The sequence below is a fragment of the Myotis brandtii genome, unplaced genomic scaffold, assembly GCF_000412655.1.
Source record: "Myotis brandtii unplaced genomic scaffold, ASM41265v1 scaffold154, whole genome shotgun sequence".
Lineage (NCBI taxonomy): Eukaryota > Metazoa > Chordata > Mammalia > Chiroptera > Vespertilionidae > Myotis > Myotis brandtii.
In genome coordinates, this window is record NW_005355584.1 from 9,453,497 (window position 1) to 9,454,884 (window position 1,388).

A 1,388-nucleotide genomic window follows, 5' to 3' on the forward strand; every position below is an offset into this window, starting at 1 on the left:
GCCGGGGGACCCCCCCTCCCCCCCCCCCCCCCCTCCGCAGTGCACAAATTTTTGTGCACCGGGCCTCTAGTGTTGCTATGAAAAAAATGAAACATTGCTCTGGCCGGTGTTGCTAAGTGGTTAGAGTGTTGGCCTATGATAGGAAGGGTCTGGGGTTTGATTCCTGGTCAAGAGCACGTACCTGGGTTGCAGGTTCCATCCCCAGCACCCTGAATGCACATGTGGGAGGCAACCAATATGTCTCTCACATCAATGTTTCTCTCTCTTCTTTGTCTCCCCCTTCCACTCTCTCTAAAACTCAATGGAAAAATATCCTCGGGCCCTAGCCGGTTTGGCTCAGTGGATAGAGCATCAGCCTGCAGACTAAATGGTCCCAGGTTTGATTCTGGTCAAGGGCATATGCCCAGTTGCAGGCTCGATCCCCAGTAGGGAGCATGCAGGAGGCAGCCGATCAATGAGTCTCTCTCATCATTGATGTTTCTATCTCTCTCTCCCTCTCCCTTCCTCTCTGAAATCAATAAAAATATATTTAAGAAAAAAAAAGAAAAATATCCTCGGGTGAGGATTAACAAAACAAACAAAAAAATGAGACAGCTCCATAGGTACTGATTAATCATCTCTAAGATATACTGTTGGGTAAGAAGGGAACAAAATAGCATCTATATTATGCAGCCACTTGTGTGGGAACTTTGCTCATGATGCATAGAGATTCTCTGCAAGGGGCATGTGGCCTTGGCACCAGTGGTCCCCTCTGGGGAGGAAGCCTGGTGGCTAAGGAATGGATCATCAGGGAGGATTTCTTTACATGATGTGTGTATAATGCATATATCTTGTAATTTTGTGCCATATCTACACACTAGCATTCTAATCCATTTTTAAGTTATTTTAATTTTTAAAATGTAGAACTTTGTTACTGCACTCATTTGTGTCAAAAATAAGATTAAAAATTTTAAAGAATTTAGCAAACCAAGTGATTTATTTCCTTCAACACATATCCTCCTGATTCCCATTCCAGAACCTGTGTTTTCTTGGGAGCTGGTGCTTCTAGGCACACACAAAAACACCCCCTCAAAAGACCAAACCACAGCTCCCCTCCTGCTCTCTCAGCAGTCATCATCCTTTTGAAACCCAGCCTCGAGGCCCTCCCTTGTGCAAAACAAGATTGAGATAAGATTAAAATCAAGCTATGGCAATATTGGTCTGAGAAAATTCTTTTCATCATTCAAAAATTGCTTGTCAAGTGCCTACTATGTACAGGGACTGGCAACGCACACCCCCATTTGTCTCTTAAATGTGTCAGGATCACAGACATTAAGGCTCACTTTTATTTTATTTATTTACTTTTTAAAATCTTTATTGTTGAAAGTATTACATATGTCCCCATTCCC